The sequence below is a fragment of the Megalops cyprinoides genome, chromosome 17 (assembly GCF_013368585.1).
Source record: "Megalops cyprinoides isolate fMegCyp1 chromosome 17, fMegCyp1.pri, whole genome shotgun sequence".
In the NCBI taxonomy this organism is placed as follows: domain Eukaryota; kingdom Metazoa; phylum Chordata; class Actinopteri; order Elopiformes; family Megalopidae; genus Megalops; species Megalops cyprinoides.
Genome location: NC_050599.1, coordinates 13,150,358 through 13,172,137, shown reverse-complemented (window position 1 = coordinate 13,172,137; position 21,780 = coordinate 13,150,358). Strand labels below are relative to the sequence as shown.

At 42.1% G+C, this 21,780-nt stretch overlaps 1 protein-coding gene across 1 annotated transcript in view; it reads left to right on the top strand.

Moving 5' to 3' along the window:
• The first annotated feature begins 1,799 nt into the window (after nt 1-1,799).
• Nucleotides 1,800-21,780, top strand: part of fam49a (family with sequence similarity 49 member A) — a 33,777-nt gene continuing 13,796 nt past the window's right edge. The window contains exons 1-2 of the mRNA XM_036549454.1: nt 1,800-1,953; nt 16,178-16,233. The gene's annotated coding sequence lies outside the window, so the exon portion shown is untranslated. The remainder of the gene's footprint in view (nt 1,954-16,177; nt 16,234-21,780) is intronic.

The following is a 21,780-nucleotide window of genomic DNA, read 5'->3' as shown; positions in this document are numbered from 1 at the left end:
TCAAAGAACATGCAATTTTCTCATAAAGAGGAAATAACAATGTTACACTACATGTGTTCTTTAATATTCCAACTGAGTCCCTCAACAGCTGTGACTCCAGTCACACTGACTGTATGAATATTATAATACAACTGCCTCTCTGTTATGCTCCAAGGTCCGTCCCTATGTTTCTGTTCTAGCTCATGTATCATGGAACATCCTCAAGGGTCAGACATCTAAATGGGTGCTTGCTGGTTCCCTGATCGATGACTAAAGCAGGAGGGTGCAGGTCCTGCGTGTTACTGTTAACCAGAGGTTGAACCCACCCTGCATCTGCCGTATCCTTCCTTATCATCAGCAGCTCCACAACCTGGAGATTCCCTGCTCTGTCTTCAACAGCAGTTAAACAGCATGCTCAGTGTTGAACCTCCTGTCTAACTGGTTCTGTCATGGTTATCGTAACCATCACCCCTAACTCCACCCCCACATACACACACATGAGAAAGCTGGCTCAGGATGTTGTGTGTATTAATACTGGATAAAATTAGCTGTATAGTTTGTGGTTACATTTATGCTTACTGTAATTTGGGAGATTGAATTTTGTTTTTTGGTCTATGGGTGGATCTTATAGATCGCTTATTGTATCGCACATGGGTCTCTGGAACTGCTGTTGCAAGCAGGCTGCATAAACTCAGCCTGAGTTTCAGGTTGCAGTGCGGTGGTAGCAAAAGGCAAAAGCAATCACAACATCTATATAGGTTGCTACCTAAACAGTTCACACCATAACAACAGAACATTTTTTTCTGTTGTGATTACTGGCTGGCTCAGTCATTAACAATGGCCTTTGTGCATTGTACCCTTCCAAATGGAAGAGAGGGCAATAGAGTGGCATGATGGAACTGGACCTGAAGGTTCATATTCCAGAGCACTGTTGTTGTACCCTTGAGCAAGATAGCCAACCTGAATTCCTTTGGTACATATCCGGTGATATAAATGGATAACATGTGGGAGATACCTATGCCTACGTTGCCTACATGAAGGTGTAATAACTTAACAATATAATAGTAGTAGAAGTAGTAGTAGTAGTAGGAGTAGTAATAATAATAATAAAATTAATAATAATAGTATTAATAATACTTCCTCCTCTCCTTAACACATCTTGAATTCATCTGAGAGAATGCATCTTTCACCTGTTTGCTAAGCCACTCTGATATTCTGGTGTGTTCCTGCATGCTTTCAAATAGCTCTGCGTAGTACAAAAGTGAGCCATGGTCCTTGCGCAGATGGTCTGTCTGTCTTAATGATCTATTTTGTCTAAAGACAAAAGGCTACACAAACAGACTTCGAATTTGTCATGTAAAAAATACATCCTCCTAAGGTACTTAAGATTGGAATGGGTAGGTAAGCAAATTAACGTTGCCATTTGTTCGAGATGTCAAAATATAAAATTTTATAAAATCCAGTTGTTCAACGAGCTCCTGCATTTACAAGCATGCAGTTATTTAGGCCATTTTCCAAGTAAAATTAAGTTTATGGCTAGCTACTTATTGCTATGAGCACAATAATCATGAGGCCAATTTACGGCTTCAGAACCTGTTTGTCTCAGCACCCAAAACAACCTCTACAGCAGGGAAAAACCTGTCATATATAAGCACACCCACTACCACGCACGCGTTTTCTATTGGTTAGACGCGTAATTTGTTACAAAGCATTATTGGTCGATACGTTGTGATTGCTGTCCATGTAGACCAATGATACTAATGTTTAGGCGGGGTCCAGAATCAGATTTTAGTGCCTTTCTGTGGTGTGAGAAAGGGAGGGGTGCGGAGAAAGGATCTTGTGGTTGTACCGTTAAACTAGGGGAGAAAGTGTGTTTCTGGCTAGCTAACGTTGGTTAGCTGTTGACGATCCCATCTCTGCTGCTTCTCCGAGTTGCGTCAAAAGCTGTTAGCTTCCAGCTTCGAGGAAAAATCGGTAAGTCCCTGTCGTTTAGAAGTTTATGTAGCAAGATAACTAGCTTGATAATGGTAAGTTTGCTACTTCACATATAAACAACTGCATGGAAACTGGTGTGTGGCGGCGGTAAAGTGTCAGGCGAGTTCACATGGTAGCTGCAGGAAGTGAGCCTAGCCAGCTAACGTTCGCAATTGTAAACCAAAACAAAAGTGAAATCACTTTTCTTTGGTGTTTGGCCATAACTTTGATTTGTCTCATGATTTGTTTTCTGTTGGCTAGATTTAACTGTATTTATGTAAAGTGTGCTGTTTAGCCATATGCAACTAAGTTATCTTGGTGGTAATAGGGATTTCTGCATTGGAAACAGGCGGTTTGCTGGACAGGGATTGACAGGAGATTGCTAGCTGGCTAGTTTAACAAACGCTTCCTTCAGCCAATGCCTACAGATTTCTTGTCAGATTTCCCCTTAATATTCTTCAGAACTTAGAGCAAGCGTTAAGATAACTAGCTTCAACAACAACAACAACAACAATAAAATATGTTTTATGCGTTTTGCTTTTTGGTTTAATTGGTCAGATAACTTAGCCAGCTAGCTTATTCGCTAATTTGCTAGCTGGAAAACGTTAGAGAACTGGAAACGAGTAGCTGGCTTTCGAGCTAGCTAGTTGTCAGAACTAAACAGAAAACTTTTGTAACTAGTAAAAACGAGTTAAGGCATTGCAAGGCTGTTGGTTAGCCGGCTAAGTTAGCTACGTGAGAAATGTGACTTGCAAGCTAACGTTAACTCCATTGAACTGAATCTGAACTACCTGTCCAGCAAATTAATATTAGCTCATACGTCCCACAAGCTTATTATTATTGCGTTCATTTAGAGGCGCTTTTAAATTGCTAGCTTCCTTATATGTCTTACATTTTGAACATTATGCATTAGTTAAATTGCTGGATGTGCTTAACTCCCTTTCAGAAACAGCCGTTTTCCACCAGGGATTCAAACTTGCAGCCCTCTGGTTTCAGGTTCAGTTTCCAGTCCAGTGTTCATTGCAGACACCTGTAGTTGATTCTTCTGTTGTTGCCTTTTGTCACTACTCTTTACTTGGTCTATTTCTTGGACAGTGTTTTTGACCAGAACATGCAAAACACTTATCATGACCCCTGGAACACACACCCATGTGCACACACACACACACACACACACACACACGCATGCACACACACACTCTTTTGACTTGATGCTGTACACCTGTGCATCGAGCCACAGAGGCATGTCAGTGGCAGGTGGAGAATGTACGATCTCTCCATTTTCCTCTCTGGATCAGTGGTGTTGGTTTCATCCTGCCAGTCCAGCGAGGGGATCATTTCAGTGGCCCTGTCTGCAGGGCCCCGCTGCCAAGACTAGACCAGAGCAGCTGTTCTCTCGCTGACATCCGCTGCCAAGGAACAGCAGCAGCACTCCTGGGAAATTGATGGGAACATCCCCTGGAGGCTGACTTTCCCCAAATCTAACACAGAGACTGTGAGGCGAGAAAAGGATCCCTCTCTCTCTCTTTTTTTTTTTTTTTTTTTTTACTGAGAAGGTGTAGATCAGAACTTGTTGCATTTGTGCATTTGCTGGCAGGTTGCACATGTTTGCCATCCCTCCGGAGAGGCCTTGATTTATTATTGTTATTCTTCATCTGTTGTGAAATGGCGTCTTTTGCCAGATATGCAGCAACAGCTGTGAGTCTCAGTGCAGGGGTATTAAGCCTGTGTGTCTTTTTTATCTTTCAAAAAAAGGAGTGATCATAGTGTAGCATTTCCCACACTGCTAAGTAGCATTGGAAGACCTTCGCTGTAGAAAAATTCCTTTAACCTCAGGAAAATGGCTTTATCCTCTAACTTCACTCTGACTCAACTGTGCCATTGTCCTTTCTGTGTAGGTTTGGTTAACGTTGCTGGCTCTTGCTAGCATGCTGAAGTGCTCTTTTCTGCACATCAGTTCTCAGAGAAGTGTATGTTTGCAAAATGGAGCAAATGAAAAGATGGGCTGTACCTGAAACCAGGAAAAATGCCTTTACCTGATTATGTCCTTATCAACAGCCTAAATTAAATGTTTGTACAGTATATTGGACTGGTTTAAACCAAAGCTGCAAAGGGAGAAGAAAGCTTCATTTTTTCACAAGATTGATCATCTAGAGGTGCCCTCAATATTTGCAAGTTGTGTGCTTGCTGGTTGTCTGTGTTGGATTTAATACAGAATGAAGCCGTTTGTTCTTTGTGACATTACATTAATGTTCACTGGCAAAGGAGAAAGAAGGCGTTAAGGTTTTAGAAAGAAATTAATATCATTGTAGTTAAAATGTGTTAAAAAAATTGATTTTGGGAACCGAATTGATAGCCTTTCATGTTATGATGCAATCTGAGAGGAACAGGAAGCCGTTTATGTGAAAAAATGGAGGTAATAACCATCTGCAGCGGAGCATGAAAGAAGGTGACGCGAGGCGAGGCAGACTTTTATGACTTAACCAAGCGGCCAGTCTCGTGCCGCTTCTTTCACCAGGCCAGAATTGCCAAACAATGACTAATCAGTTTTAGAATTATTTGCCGTGTCGCTTTTGTCAGATATTTACCACTACCAGATATCGTGCTGAGAGTCACAGCAGACCATGTGAAAGGACACAAAGTGTGCTAAAAAGCTGTATTGACTGAGAGACCGTTGGCAGGCGGTAAATATATTGTGCGTTGGCCAAGAGGCTTTGCTGGACGTCCAGCTGGCCGCGGATACGTGTAAAATCTTTTGTTAATCTTCGGAGGTGCTGTGTTCACTTTCGTACTTTTTCCAGCAGAAAACAGGAAGCACTCTTACAATGACTGGGTTGTGATTGAGTGAAGTGTGGTTTGTAAGCTGCATTAGTTCAACTTTGTCACTTCTTCATAGCAAGTAACGTATTGATATTTTGTTTACCATGTTCTGAGTCAGTTTGTTTTTTTTTAATATATAGCCTAACTGATCATAAATAGTGGGCAGAACACTTGATTGTGGTGGCAGTATGCACAACTGTGAAAATACTGTACACAGTAATGATATGAATATGAATATGAATGAATATGGTTATAGCTTAATTATGCTACACATAATTCATATTGAATGTCCGAGAAGGGAATAGCTATTTTAATTTGACTTAATTTGACTATTTTAAATATAAAAAGTGGACATAGAGTAAGCTGTTATGTTGTTCAATGTGTACTTTCGGGTGGGTCAGCATCTGAAAGCTTGTTGTTAAAGATACAAAAACACCTCTGGTGCGAAATGTAGTTCTAGCAGAACAGTTTTGCCCACTCATCTCTATACGTGACCTGGTCCTTGCCATTTCCTCTGCCGAGACTGTTGTTCCCCAAAGCAAATCTTTGGTACGGAAAGTACAGGCCCACCCTTAATAGCTCACAGAGCTGGACTGAAGCTTTCACAGCTCAGATGGTCACCGTTTTCCAATTACTATGGTGTGTACTGTAGCAGCCAAAGTATGCCATCTGGACTATATACCACTCCATTGCAGGGCCATTAACTCAATCTGTCCCTTTTAATGCTGAGCACCAAGCAGAGAGCTGGTAGTTTCACTCACTCTGTATGATCACTCTGAACACTATGACAGAGGTGGATTTTTCGGGCATCTGCAAATGGTTTTACCATCATATACATTACATATACATATCATATACATCGTATACATTTAATATATGTACCTGTAATTCATTTACTCCACATTATCGCACCCAGCAATAACCCTTCTCTGCTTTTCACCTTCTGAAGTCTTAGTTGTTGCCAATTGCTGCTGTGTGGGAAGAACCACTAGCAAAATGCATCATTGCCTCAAGCTAAGTCTTAGGAGAATTTGGATTAAACTGAGGCAGGTCTGGCAGAATTAAGTTTCTCTCCTGTTCTCTGGCAGGACTGGCACTCAGTGATTTGGCACTAGTATACTGCTTAGTGCTGTTTAATGATGGTGGGAAATTGATGCTAGCAGCATATCTTTTAACAAAAGTGACCCTCTGTACAGCAGTATTGGCGGTCACTTGACCACTGTGTAAGTTTCCAGGTTTTGAATAGTTTTCCCAGGTTGGCTAGCAAATAAAGCTCTGAAAATGTCAGAAATAACAGTCACACTCAAATAAGAGGTGAATCCTGCCGTTAAGAACAGTCCTGTAGATCCTCATTTCAGCAAGGCTGCTAGGTACTCAACCTGTTGGATTCCATACCGTCCTTATTGTTGAACAATAATCACTGTGGTAAAAACATTCGATTTATTTCATAGTAACTGGAGAATTTATTTTGCAAGTGTTTAGATCTTACTGTAAACTAGAGAATCTTTGTTTCGTGGTACATGTAAGCATTAGACCTGCCTCATGCATCAAGAAAGTGCTATTCATTTTGTTAAAAATGTGATTAGTATTGAAGAATGGTCCTTGTTATTGGTATGACCCTACATGTTTACAGCAGAGCGCAACAGACTTTTATCATAATCCACCTGTCTTCAAAAAAGTGTTTGAATTTTTTTTTTTTTTTTTTTTTTGCAATTGTTTCAAGCGGTTTCCTGTTCATGTTTCACTTTTCTGATTCACATCCTGTCAATATGAAGTGTTATCATGCTGAGACTCTGTACCTATAGGGTCGTGGGGAAGGAAGCAGGTTATGTGAGACCTGTGAGGCTTTAGACTGACTTAGGCATAAGAACTGTTGCCGAAATATGCTGAAAAATGAGTTGATGTAACATCATAATACTGATATTTAGCATGTTCAAATTCCATGCCAGATTGAAAAAAGGCTGACAAAATTTTGAATGTGCTTGGCTTCCCTTGATCTGGTTACACAGTTGATGTGGGCTGATTAATTCATTTTAGCTGGTGGCTAAATATAATATCTAATATACATTGTATGTATGCTATGATATATAATACCATTTAACACACATTTTTCCAATTTCCAACTTGAAAATAGAGTACATTCTGTTGTCCTCAGTTAGAAAAAACTTCCATGATGCATTTATTAAATGCAGACTGATGTTTCTTTAATGAAAGAATATGTGTCACAGTACAGAGAACATGTTGTACTTAGTATATACTGTATGTGTGGAGGTGTATCTGTCTACAGTTAAATGGATCAAATGGATCATGTGGGCATTGTTAAGATGATGCTGAGACTCTGCATTCTGTTTAGGAATGTAATACCTAGTATTTTTTTGATGGATCAATACCCTGCCTACTGTATAAAGTGGGGATGTTACGTTTAATGCGTTTCTCTGGTTTCCCAGCTGGCGTATGATCTTGACTGCAACCTTGGCCCCAAGCTGCCTGGCTGTTCTCATCGCTGCAGCATTTTCATTGATTTCAGCAGCTGGCGGGGCCTGCAAAGATTTATGGTATTTTTGTTCACGGTCAGAGTCTGTGAAAGTACTGGGGAGGGGAAGAAAACAAGTAAGGTTCTCGATTATTTTTTAACCTGCTAAATTATAACTAATATGAATAAAGGCAGTGACGCCAAGCATTCAAACGCAGGCCCAGACTTATGTGAACAGACTGGCAAAGCGGTTCTGAAACCAGTCTCTAATCTCATCTCGCTTCTTTATTTCAAAACAGTCTGGTGTATAATTTAAACTCGTACTTCCTTGTAGATTTACTGTACATACATGCCAGAAATCCCCCCGCTGTGATTTCTTGTGCCTAGATCACGAGCTTTCTGTTCTGATCTGTCCGTATGTGGAATAACAATAGGCATTTTAGGAACAGAGAAAAATGGAAAGGGCATTAATGTTTGATTCCCCCAAAAGGAAGCTGGAGTAGAACTGCTAGGCCGTGGTGACCCCCTCTCCCCTTTTGAACTGAGACATGGTTCTTTTGTGCTACAGTGCTTCAGAGATTCTCAGATCACAGAACAGAAGTGCTATTCACGCCGCCGTGGTATGTGGGTGGAATTCTCCGCCCCAGATTGGGCATTAAGCGAAGAGTATATCACTGAATGCCAGCTCTGCGTCTACGTATTCGAGCGTTCGAGTGTGATTGTGTGTGTGTGTGAGTGAGAGTGTGTTTTACATAATTGTAGTGTTCCCTGGAGAATATTAGAAGGTCTGTTTGGTCAGAGAGGTAAACACAAATTCACAAACCGTGCTGAGAAACTGGCGCTGGAAAAACGAAAAGCTGCTCTTGCCCTGTGATATCCCCCCCAAAGCCACAGGGTCTGTCAGGCCGGATTCTCTCTGCTGGGGTCAGGCGCAACGCGTGGGACACGTCTAGATGTAGCGGGCAGCGCTGGGAGGCAGGGCAGCTGAGCGGCCACTGAAGTGAGTGATACGACAGAGGAAGCCAGGCAACCATTGTGACGGTGGTCGGGGCCTCCCCCCTGCCTCTGCCCATATAAGGGTAAAACTCGGTCAACCCCCCCACCCCCCATCCCAGCTGAGACCGACTCCTAGTCACATTGGCCAGAGCCGGAGGGAGGCGCAGCTCTCTTAACCCAATTTTACTTCTGTTTTCTCTCCAGTCAAAACAGTGAGGCCTTTAATAATGGATTCTGGAGCCTGTGAGGTCTTGCTTGTTTTGGTTTTGTTATGATTCTGGAGCGTGGAATGCTCAGACTTAGAGGACATCTGTGGGTCTGGGGTATTTCAAGGTAATTTATCTGATCCTGCATAATATTTCTTATCTTGAAATACCTGTAGTTATAGGTGTATAATGTATACATGTGTATTTGTGTGCGTATGTGTGTGTGCGTGCGCGCTCACATATCTATATACAGGCCTTAAGTATCACATGAATAATCCAGTAGCCATCATTGCAGGTACAGGACTAAGTGAATTAGTGATAACAGCTTTTATGCTCTGTAGCCCACAGCATTGTTCTGTGTTTGCATAATATACTACAAGCTTCATGCATATCTTGAGGTTCAGCCAGTTTGGCCTAAGGGTTAAACGGTTATTCCAATGCCACAAACGTTTGTGTTCCTCCGTTAGTTGTCCTTTAAATATGCCTACCAGACTATTTTGTCTTCTCATATAGGTGACATGTTGGTAAGATGAAGTTACCTACATGAAGTAATCATAGAAGTCTAAAATATTATAAAAACCTGTAAGACATGTGATAACAATAATAAAATGTAATAAATACAATAACAATAATAATACTAACAAGTGTTTGTCCCAGACAAGTAAAACTGCCTCAGTGATAAAACCGCTAGTAGTTTGTCTTGCTAGCAATAATAATGAGGCACCAAGCCGGTCATTATTTTCATTTAATTTATTTACTTTAACATATAGTGTTTTGCAGCTCTCATCTGCTGCTGTCAGCTAATGGGAGCAACCCAGGAGTGTGCTGTGCTGTCAGTTCTAATTGTTGACAATAGTAATATGGACAATAGAAGATTGGCTCCATTGTTTATTTATAGTAGCAGCAGAGTGTAGAAATGATGTGGCACAGTGTGTTGTTGGATTGTATCCTTCTAACTTTTATGTTCTCCGAAAAATAACTTTTTGCTTGCCTTACAATTATCTGTTGCTTCCAACTTAATTGGAGCTTGAAATTGATTTGTACACTTCTGGGAAAGTCATTAAGTATTTGAAATGGAATCCAAGGGAATTTTTGTACTTGTCAAAGCTAGTGTGCCTGCTGCAAATGTCCAACAAAGCACCGTCCTTTGGTCTTGCCATATTAATAGTTTTAATAGTTAATAGTTTTAATGTAGGTGTCTGTTAAACTGCTCACCTCTGTGAAGCCGATATTTTGCTTTGCTTTAACATATCCGAATAACTTTTTAAATCAACTGATCAGTTAGACACACAGTTGAAGTCTTTCTTTGAATTTTATGCAATATTTCTATCCCTGCAGTGGCAGACGCTCTTAACCAGTGACATGTGTTGACTCTGAAAGAGACGTTAGATTGAAAGGGCCATCTTGTAATCCTTTTCAAATGTTGTAATTATGGAGGCACTTCTTGCAATGATATGGAGACTGTGTGAAGTCCTAGCCTAATTGTCAGATTCGGCATGGAGGTTCTGTGTGATTAGATGCTGTAAACGTTCAAAAGGGGGAAGTTGACTCAATATAGAAATAATTATCCTAACACTTAAGTGTCTCTGGCAGAGGCAAATCTTGTGGATTTGAATTTGAGAACTCAGCCACTTGCTCAAAAGTGCAGAAGCGATTACCCAATCTGTATTTGAAAAAATAATCTTCCTGTGGATTCCAGACCTCCACACAGAGCTCAGTCTCACCCTAAATGACAGAAGAATCTCTCTGTGTCATAAGTGTAATGTCAGGTATTGGTCCTTATATCTGTTTGTAGCTACAATAATCTGCCTTTGAGCTCTTCCTTTTTTCGGCAACCACTAGAATGTCAGGTACGTTGGAACACCTACGCTGAGTTTAGAAGCTATAAACAACCAGGTTTCATTGGCTTTAAGATAGCCGAATACCCCTTATCCACTGTACAGCTGGGAAGACATTAACACAAACTAAAGCAACAGATGGCTGACCCTTCACAGCACGATTGGTTCACCATTGCATCACCCACAATTCCACTGTGAATGCTGGCGCTGGCCACCATATAGTCTGGACCACTCTCTGGATCATATCTGAGGTATAAGGTTGAAGGAAGCAACATAGGTATGCACCTTGCCAATTGTCCACATCTCACTGAAGACAAAAAAAATATTTTCCACTGCACAACATCTTGGAAAAATTCATGTGGAAACTATGTAGACTGACTAGTTTTACTGTCATTCAGTGGCCTCAGAAGGCTCCATAAAAATTAGCATACCTGTTGTTGTGAAGACTGAACCCTGACAAGCTGTTTGTGATTATGGTTATATATTGAATATATATGGTTATGTATGGCATTTGTTTTGCTACCTCAATCTCTTAACTTAGATATACAGTAGGAAACATGGGAAACCATTTATATTTTGTTTTGATTTCAGCTGGTTACCTTTTTATGCTTCAATTGAAGCTACCAGATAATAAAACGTTTGCATGACCTACTATTCAGAATACTCTGTAAATTTCGAGGTTGTCTTGAATGTTTAGTTTCTGGGGGCAAAGTAAGCTTTACAGAGCTGTAGATTATTGCGTGTTTGCATAGGCATCTGAGGCCTCTTGTGTACTCAGGTGTCTGTGTGCCACAGCTTGCTTTACAGGTAACATTTCAAGCTTCAGAATGTCACTGTACTGCAGGATGGGGTTGAAGTGGATACCTTGAACAGGGAACCGTTTTGAGAATTTTTTGTTTTAAATTAGAGGTTGCAAAAAACCCCACAAAATCCCCAGAAACCACAGTTTTTCTTTTCTCTACTATGGATTTCTATATTTGTTCGTATAACATTCACATTTAAATGTAGGCTGTATGCTCCATTTTTAGAAGGAAAACCATGGAATTCTAGCAGAAAGAAATAAACTACAATCCTTTGTTATGTGTCACAAAAGGTTTGAGTGTAACAGCACATAGGAAAATCAGTGTATTTAAAAATCCAGTTTTTGAAGTTCTCTGCAATTATTATGTGAAAAAAAGATGTTCTTACATTATTACGTCTCTATTACAAAGATTGCTGGTGACAGTGCATTACCAATGGCTGCGGAAACGAGGGTGCACTTGATTAGCAAGATGTCGGCTTACTATTTTGTTTCCTTTTGTGCCTGATATTCTCGAGGGGTTATCTAAATTTTACAGTTCACTGAACTTCCATTTCACCTGACCTCCGGTTGAACTCTGCAGATCGCTCCTCCTGCGAGCCCTGGAACGTCAAATGGAGCGCTGGGTCTTCTTTTACACTGTGGTAAAACACTTTATAAGAAATATTAAAGTCCCAGGAGCATGTTGTCTAAAGGCTTTGTTTCAAATAAAAAAAAATCAAAATTTATTTCAAATCGTTTTAGATTTGAGATAATAATGTGTAGAATGCAAAGTGTTGTAGTTTATTGGTATTATTAGGTTTTAGAAAGTAAAGCACTCACAACACACATATAATCTAGACAGTGGATGAAATGTTGTCTTTCGTCATTTATGGGCAGAAGTGAAGAAATGCGAGTGGAATTTGGTCTAACCACAGGCCATTGAGGGCTTTGATGTTACACTGTGGACAGGGCCACACCACCACCTACTACATCACAATGGCCCCAGTCACTATAACCGGCCATGCTTTTGCTCGGAAGGAGGGAAGTCTGCTACCTGCTGGTCAGTTGGTACAATTGCAGTGATCTGTAAAGCTGTCCTATTAGGCCAGGATCACACTACACGGTTTTAGCCCTGATTTTTCACTCGCCGACAGTATTTGGAGATCGCAGAGAAAAGCCCCAGATCAGCGGCAAATCGGCAAGAGCCTGAAACAGAAAATTCTGCGATAGCCTGAAACAGAAAATAGTCAACATAAAGGTTATCTTGCATCAACATTTACACTGGTGTTCTGCCAATCAGCAGAAAATAAATACAGATATTGACATAAGATAACCCCTAGTTAGATACTACTGAAGATGAGAACAAATGTGTGTAATTCTAGTGGTGACAATCTTAAAAAACTGAAATTGTAACAAAATTTTACCAAACTGCAGTCGGTTACAATGATGGATGAACAACACTTGACATGAAAATGCATCTGAAAAAAGCAAAATGTCATTGAACTGGTGATTCAGTCTGTTTAGTCCAGCCAGTGAATTAATTATCAGATTCCTTTGGGTTTAGCAACTTAAAAATGCATAGAATCTGGACTGTAAATAGTAGCCTTTACTTAAGTCTTTGAAGTCCTTTACTTGTTCTGCAGTTTTATTGTGCAAATACTGCTGTACATTTATCCAGTAGTGGTAAAGTACCTTGTGCACAGCTGAAGTCCACCTGAGATTTGAGGCCCTCCCTTCAAGAGCCTGATGCCCTTCCTGCCACCACCTGTATCACTGAAATGGGCTCTGTTGCGATCTGATTGGTTCAGCCTTCTCTGTGTCCCAATCTGTTCTTGAGGTAGCAGGTGGTGTATCCCCCACCCCACACCCCACCCCCCCAAACAGCCTGAACAATAACTGCACACTGAGATGCAAATTTTACTCCAGCCATAAGTAGTTCCATTTAAAAGTTATGAAAGAGCAGTTAATGAGGCAGCTATTCGGGCAGTGTGAATGAGGAGCATTGTTGTGCTGAAGTCACAGGTTTGTTTGTCTCTTGCTCTCTGGGGCTGTGTGTATCGCTCCACGCACGGAGAGAGAGGGAGAGATGTTCCTCAATCTTCACTTCTGCCTGGAATCATTTCAAAGAGTTTCCCCATTTAATCAGTAGTCAGACATGTAATTTGCTGGAAGGTTTCCATGTACTGTGTTGAGTAGTGAGGTAATGGGTATTATAAGTCTTGAACTGTCCAGGCTAAGGATTTTTATTAAGACTGATGACGTTTTTGGTATTGGCAGTAAATTACCTTTGTTTGTGTTAGGGTTTTTTGGCCTGATTTGTTTGGTATACAAACTGTGATCTTTGTCAATTTTTTAAATTTTACAGGATTTGGGCTAAATAACAAGAAATAAAGTGATACTAAGCGTTCCTGGTGTAACATAAACTGAATGAATATTTGGGAAGATTGAGTGATGAAACTGGTAGCACATCCACATATGTTATTTCTGTCACTGGCAACCACATCTCTGATAATAAAGTAACCTTATGGAACCCAGATATATACTTTATTAATCCAGGTGTACACATGGCTAAGTCAATATCTAGAATATCTGTTTGTGTTTTATTTTTTGGCTAAAGAACAAACATTAATTTGTCAATGACAGTTTTTAATTAGTCACTAAAGGAGGTTTAAATAGTGGAAAGTATGTGTGTGTTGGTTTTGTTTTCCTAATTTAGCACATAGTAGAGTATCATTATGTTCATCATGACTTGCACTTGAAATGAATGGTGATCCTTGTTTTGTGATACATATAATTTCAATGAGAACATTCCGGTCTACAGCCCTTCCCTACCGCTGTCAGAACGGATCAGTTCACACGTGATGTCAGTGACATATCTCTTTCCTTCACTCCGTCTCTGTGAGTCACAGAAACGCACTTCACTGCTCAGCCAGGCTCGTTTTTTTCCCCTCTCAGCCTTTTCTAATGAAATGTCGCCTAAAAGCTCTCGGGGTTGCCATGGGGACCATTAGCGGCTTTGGCAGCGGGCCACAGGCGGCGGCGTGGCCTTCCGCGGAGGTCTGAGGAGGGATGACTGACAGCGAGCAGGGCCTTCCCTTAAGGGACACCTGGCGTGCGTGGCATTCAAGTGCCGCAGACGCAACGCTCGGCAAAGCAGACCCCCGGGTAACGGGTCAGAGAGGAGGTGTCCCGTTTCATTCTCTGTGGCTCCGATTACCAGAATCGAAGAGATTACAGGCACCTCGTTTCCGAGCCAGTGCTCGTAAATGGCCTCCCGTGCAGGTGTTTCTGTCCTGACAGGAGGCGCAGAAACGGGCCTTGCGGGCGCCGAGTGCAGCCCCTCCCAGGAGAAGGAGGCCTTAGCCTTGGTGTGAAGGACCAGACAGCTGCTGAGAGAGCAGGCCCAGCCTCATCATTTCTGTTTAGTGTCAGAGAAGTATGGCGGTCAGCAGTCAGCAGGGATTAGACTGCAAGGCATGTTAGGACCACTGGAAAAATTTCATTTGCCTTTTCCGTTGGAAAAAAAAAATACAAAAAACATTGAATTTCCAGGGATTCCAAAGGCCTGCATCTGTTAGCAGGAAAGCAGATAACCATGTTAATATCATTGGACCTGGTTGCCTTATCAGTAAAGCGGACAGGAGATTAAAAGGGAGTTGTTTTGACCGTACAAACGAGGGCCTCTGGCCTGGAGACGCAGAGATGTTGGGAAGAGCTTGACAGCCAGACCCGCCGCATCCGCAGGACGGTTAACGTGCAGTGGGGGGGTTGGAGGAGGGCGGGTGTCAGCAGCTGATGAGGCAGGGAGAGGCCACTGGTGTGGAGTGCGGTGGGGAGCCCGTGTCCATATAAGGAGAGCGAGCGGATTTACGGCGGGGTCTCGGTGGGCCCAGTCACCAGAGCGTCCTCCTCCTCCTCCCCTGCCGCCAAACGATCTGCTCCTCTCCGCGCAGGTTCCAGAGGTGTGGGGGAGGGGACAGCACTGAGGACTATGTGTTGTGACATAAGGAGGCTAGCCTACACGTAGCGAGCTCCTGCTCTCTGTCTCCTGTGTGCCTTTTACATCTATGAATTATATGTGTGCTGCCTGTGAGAGGGAGAGAGCGGGGACTCGCGTGAGATTTAATTAGGGTAATTTTCCGCTCTGGATGCGGACAGCCTGTGCCCGGGGGCCTTGCCATTGGATCCCAGTGTGGGCAGCTGTTCGAGAGGCCGGGTGAGTAGCTGTGTGTGTTGACAAAGGAAGTGGATGGGTCCTGTTTCTCCCGTTTGGAAAAGGGTCACCACGTGCAGACTCGGTCTGCCCTGTGATGCTGTCTGAGATGCGCTGGCGAGTGGCCCGTGGCGGATTTACTCGTACCGGAATGCCGCTGTATATCCTTGCTCTGTGTGTAAATAGGTGAAGGTGGTAAAATGAAGGTTTTGAAGTTTGCTGAAGTCTCTTGCCATACCAACCTTTATACAGCATATCCTTGTTCATGCTTTAAAAAAATCTGGAACTGCCTGTATTTGCCTAGGTTGTTGAGTGGATACACTGTGGAAGGGGTCTTTTTAATTTATATATTTGTTTGCTGGCCAATGAGTTAAGTACTCAACTGTGATAAAAGTGTAATCTTGTGATTGAAGCAATGAACAAAGTCATGAAATTGATTGAGGTACAGAAGTAAATCAAAGCATTTGACACTTCTTGGTGATATGCAGAAATCTCCCAAGCAAAATACTTTAAACCAAAAAGGCCAATTGCCTTTAGAACAGAACAGAATGACTGTGTGAGTTTAATTAGATATTTGATACTACAGTTAGCATTAAACAGCTGAGGGATGTGTTTTAAATCATTTGCACTCGTCAGTTAAAACAGCACTATCAGTTACAGGGTATTGAATAATTTATGGACCAGAAAAAACAGGGAACCAGTCCATAGAACGGAAAAGAATAGAACCAAAAGGAAAATTCTAAGCCTATTATCCACACAAAACCCCAGGTTAACCACTTTATTTGTTACAGTCCATGGGTTATAAAGGAAAAAAAAGCTTGTGTGCATTAAAGTCAGCAAAGGCAATGTAGATATTCCTGTGTTTATGAAATATCACAAATTGCTTTTGTTTTACAGCAAGGAAGAACAAGCGAATGATATAAAAAGGACGTGAAGCTTCTTCTCCTGATAAGGTACAGTGCCCCCCCCTTCATAATGTGATGTTAATATCAATAAATGTTGATAAAAGTACATTAGGATATGATGATGACAGCATACTGTCATGCTCGTAGCTTAGTATCAGCAGAACTGGAATTGCACTAATCGGACAAAAGATGATTTAATTCTTTACAGACAGGGAATAAAGATGGCTAAATTGGCTTTCCTGAGGTGTGTTATTGGCTTCATAAAATTGTTAGGCAGTGGGAGAACAATACAGACATGGAAAAGCAGACAATAAAAATGCTAATAAAATAGTGTGAGCCTTGGTATGAGGTCTGCGTAAAGCTACTCTGTTCATAATTCAGTCCGGAGTGCAAGCTTGTGTACTTGTTTGTTCTTGGCGTTTGTTCTCCAACAGAGGTTGTTTCAAACGGAGGGATAAAGGCAGTTAAGCATGTGCTTATTTTGAGTTTAATTGCGAGGCACATGGTTTAATTACAAAGCACAAAGCCTTTCAATTGTATCTGTTTTTCAGAAGTAAGGAGTAGTTTCCCAATGATTCTGAACTACGGCAGTGAATCTCAGTTTATAAAGTTTGTCATGTTACTACATGGGGGGGAGGGGGTGGAGGTGGAGGTGAGAAGAAAAAGAGTAAAATGGCTCAGAAGAGTGATGTTTCATAAGTAACACAAATGGGGAAATGAGTAATTCTTTGCCAGTCTCTCTCTAGGCCCATGTCTTAATATTTTTTTGTTGCTATCTGCATTCTAGACATCAGTTTTAAGCCCTGAAAATCACTTGAGTATATGTGCCATGAAATCCCCCCATTAAAAAAAAATGAGGGTACCATGGTGCCTCGGAAAATATTCAGCATAGTTTAGATATTTTTGTCCTGCAAAAAAAAATGCCTTCCCCTAAATAAGATTACATGGAATATGTAGGACATTCAATCTGGTACAAAATGACCAAATATCACAGTTTTGATGTACATGTGTTTATGCGCTCTGAGATTGGCTAGGTGTGGTCCTGAGCCAAATAAGAAGCAAAAACATCAGGCCTGCAGGGAACTCAGTCATGCACTCCCTCGGTCTCACGCCACAGCATGTGAACAGCTCTAAAAATGGAACCCTGCCTGAATTCTCCACACATTTTTGCGATTCTAAATTCCGAGCATGTGAAGGGTACATTGTGAAAGGCCTAATCAGTCACAGGGAACCCGATGTAGGTTTTGTTATCAACTACAAAAAAGTAAAAAAAAAAAAAAAAAACTATATAAATAAAAGATGCACATACACACAAAAAAACCCAAGCTGTCAAGGTCTGCCGCTGCTCACAAGAGGGGCGTTGTCTCATTGAAGAGGCGGGTCATAATGCTTCTCCACTGTGTTTTCTGTGGTAATTTAATTATGCCATTGCTGCATTTCCATATATGTCACATTGTTGGAATATATTTGATGGTATTTATGAAAATATTTGTTAGATTAATATTTAATAGTTTCGGTCACAGACAGCACAAAGCAGAGCATTGAGTATATCTTATCACGTGTTCCTGTGTGTTGTTGTGGATTGGCGTTTGTAAGAGGGAAATTAGCAGCCGCTTTGAGCACCCAGTCACCTCAGAGAAGCAGCATCTCCAGCCTAAAACCGCTCTAGCCTACATTGTTACTGAAAACGGCGTCAAACGGTATTCTCTGTCTAGACTGTAAACAGGCTGTTTCTGGGCAGGGTGTTATATTGTACCGTTGAGTCAGATGTAGGTTTGTCTTGTTGTACAAGTCACAGAAGTAGCTTTTTTTTTTTTTTTTTTCTTCTTGCGCTTGCAGTTGTTATGACTAGAGATAGGCCCGGAGTGTTCTGATTGGCGCGTGAGGCAGGAAATGATTGTGAATCTGCAGTATCCATCTAACCCTGGTAACCACACACAGAAGAAATGCTATTGTGTTCACATCCTCTGCACGAAGAGAACCGAGTTGCGACTTCTGTAAATGGCTACTATGAATGCCAAATGCAGCATGCGCTTTCCTCAGGGTCCATACTTTTTCCTTTGCATAATGCAGCCTGCACTGCGTCATGCACCGCCCTCCGCAGCTTCTGCTCACCATACCCGTGTAAGAGCCGCGCATTGCGAGGCAAACATTTGCAGGCTTGTGGGAGACGCTTTGCAGAACATTGTGTGATTTGCACACACAGGGTTATTCAGCGTGGCTGTGACAGAAGGGTCCAGACCCAGATGTGCCTAGAAGCCACGTGCTGGAGGAGGCCTGGGAGGGCCTGCCAGAGAGGGGGGCGGTGTGCTTTTGTTTGGGGGTTGCCATGACACTCCCATTAGCAGGGAGAGGAGGACTGAGAGCCACTTTTTCCCGGGTCGCCCATAGTTCCTGGCAGGTGGTCCTCAGCTGAAACAGACAGGGGAAGCTCTCCTCTGTAGGTCCTGAGCGGTCCAAGCTAGCCAGAATGAGCACTTTAGCATTTAGGCTGTGCATGTGTGTGGGTATGATAATTTAACATTGGCTCTCAACTTTCTGAAGGAGTGGGTTGACCTTCACCTCAGAACAGAATGGACAGATTTTATGTCTGCATAACATTATTGTCATTTAGCACACACTCTTATCTAGTGTGTCTTACATATGTTACAGTTTCCACATGTTATCCATTTATACAGCTGGATATTTACTGAGGCAATTGTGGGTTCCTTAGCAGGGAATCGAAACAGAAACATTTCGGTTTCAAGCCCTGCCCCATACCGCTGTGGGACACTGCCACCAAGATTTGTTATGTTTCCTTTCGTTTCTGAGGTACACAGTCAGTGTGCAGCAGACAGATACTGCTGGAGAACATTCTCCAGTGTAACGAAATATAGGTTAGGTTAGGTTTTGTGTTACCGTGCATTCAGTCGCGGTGCAGATTTGCTGCATGTTACTTCCGAGAAGGATTTCTCATGATGTGCAGGGCCTCCATCTGAGATTAGCTGAGGGAATTCCGGTAGCTTGAGTTTCTGCAGCACATTACTGATTCACACACTAATCTATATACAGTTGCTGTTTACTTGTATGGTGTGCCAGCGGTTCCCTCTTGTGGGAAAGTAGAGCATTGCAGTCTAAATACCAGCAATGCACAAACAGCATGTGAAGAAATGTTATGATCAAAGTGGAATGATAATTGTAACAGCGGCAGATTTGGTTTCACCTTGTTGATGAAATGACTGTAAGCCCGGTGTTTTTAAATGCATGTGTTGATTACTCTCATATAATATATTCCTATAGAATAAGCAATCTGCTTTTTGAAAGCAGTTTCCTTTTGGGATTAATAAAGTACTATATTATTTTTGCTTGGCGACTAGAAACATTTTTTCATTTTATCTTTGTTCCTTTCTTTTTTTTTCATTCTTCTGCATGTCTAGTTTTTAAATGCACATTTCTGTCACAGTTGCAAGACAAGGCAGAAAAATATAAAGGTTCCCTGAGTAACAGGGCCAAATATTATAGATATAAATTTGACTCCCAAAAAAGCACAACAGTTTTTAATTGGGGCCCTGTGTTGCCCACATGCAAACTAGATACTTAAGATTGAACCAGAAGTGCCGCTTGCAGTAATAATTATCACAACTATAGCTCTGGATTCCCTGAAGTGCTGTTTCTCTGGTAGTGCTTACTCATTTTGAGTACTCCTGCTGAACACTGAATTGAAAACGCAACTGAAACACTGAAGATCTAAAAGCATACTGTAAAATGAGGGGAAAAATGTGTAATCCAAAATGGACACCATGTAGACAACATTGACCTTTAAGGTTGTCCTTTACATAAATTTGTCCGGTTGTTTATGCTGTGTTTTGCCCGTGAAACTGTGATTAAAACCTAAACAAACTCAGTTTTTTCAGTCCACCTTTTCGAGAGGAGGCTTTGGCGAGGCGGACTGGAGGCCTCGTATTTGAGGTTTCCTTTCTATGGTTCACTTTCCTGTTGTGCTCAAAATTTTACATCCTGTTTACATAAAAGTGCCGACAGTCTGTGACCTGTTACACAGGCCTACCTGTGACTTGGGCGAGAGCGGTCAGCTCTGATCTTTTCAAGTTTGAGCTCTTTAACAGCCACTTTTGTGCCGATAGTCTTGTTTTATACACAGTGTTTTACACGAAAAGTACAACTTTATGTCCCGTGTTTGGAAAACAACTGATCCAGCCGCGTTAGACTGAGCAGTCGTTCAGCTGAGGCTCCTTTGTGGAGGGTCCTGCACCAGTGTTCTTTGTGGGGTTCAAACCCACAACTCGCAGCATTGTGGCATTCGGTCCAAATGACTGCTTTTTGCTGCCCACCCATCTTATGTCGCACTTCTAAAAGACACAGTCATGCTGTTGGGCCCCTGTCAAAAACATAGTTTGGAGAGTACTTTCAGTGTACTGTAGATTCCTTTCATCTTTCGAAAACATGCAATTTTGGTCGTCTGGGAAAAGGTATTTTTGTGTTTTCTGTGAAACGGGCTTCCTAGCCCTCGTCCTGTTTGCAGGCTGTAATTGCACCGCACGCATGCTTCTGTCGAGAGCAAAGGAAGCACTAGATTCGTGATCTGTTGTCAGCTGTCTGTGTGTGTTCTGCAGATTGAACTGGTTAGCCGTTGGAGTAAGGATAAATAGACTGGAGAAGCACTGAGAGATCAGGTGCGATGCTAATCCTACCGCTGTGCCCGATGGCAAGGTTCCTTCCAGTAAAAACCCCAGCTGTGCGATTTTGAGTTTCCAGGAAAACAAATCGTGAAATGTTGATTTTATTTGCGGCTTGTAAACACGAACATATTTATAGCCACCTATTAAACAGTATGCTTTGGGGAAGAACTCCGTAAGTTCTTGTTCAATTCACGAGCGATCATTATGCACAGGTTAATTCACAAGCATCCTTAACATAGCAATTATGTAGGCCAAACAGTCCTTTGAAGCGCACTTTATATGTAATTATGAGTTACAGTAACCATTGCAATGTGGAAGCTATCATCTAAGCGAGCTGTTCCCTTACGTACTCCTGAGGAAAATTGCAACCACTTGTTCCTCTCTGAAACACAAACGACAGCATCGCGGGCGTCTTCTGCTCGAGCAGGGCGAGTCAAACCTGCTTTCGGCAGATAAGACGAGTACATGAGAGCCTCTCATTTACATTCGCGTTAAATTCGGTGTGGCGAATTTCTGCGTAGACGGGATCGGCAGCCAAAGTACACAGCTCTCGCCCCGTCTCCTGACGGCCAGGCGCTGGGATAAGTGAGCGCACACACACACACACACACACACACACACACACACACACACACACACTTGCACACATTCACAATGAGACACAGCGGAGCCTCGGCGTTATTCCATTACCGATTCAGACCCCCTCGCGTACAGTGCGGCCATTCTGCGCGCACGTCGCCTTTAATTAAAACCCACAGAATCAGATGACTAAAGCTCAGCATGGAAGACGCCAATCCCTGATGCTGCTGAAAGGCCCAAACAGAGAGGCGTAAACAGTCCCCGCGCGTCTGGAGACAAGCAGCGCTTTTCAGACGGACCTCTGGGCCAATTATTTTAATACGCGGCGTGAGTCTGTGTG